The sequence below is a fragment of the Loa loa genome, assembly GCF_000183805.2.
Source record: "Loa loa unplaced genomic scaffold supercont3.333, whole genome shotgun sequence".
Classification (NCBI taxonomy): Eukaryota; Metazoa; Nematoda; class Chromadorea; order Rhabditida; family Onchocercidae; genus Loa; species Loa loa.
Window position 1 is genome coordinate 60,251 of NW_018108513.1, and position 240 is coordinate 60,490.

Here is a 240-nt window from a genome sequence, read left to right on the forward strand (position 1 = left end):
AGAAAGAAAATGAAACAACCAAATGTTTAAATGATACTTTCAAAAATTTCCCATTACACTGTCAACATTTTAGTACTTATTCAAAAAATGAAAATTTTTCGATTGTTTTAAAATTAATTAAATTACAAAAAGGAAAAAACTAATTAACTCATAAAAAAATTGAATCGAATAATCATATATCATTTGATTGTTTATTTGTGTTAATTTAATTAAAAATATAAAAATAATCATATAGTGTGG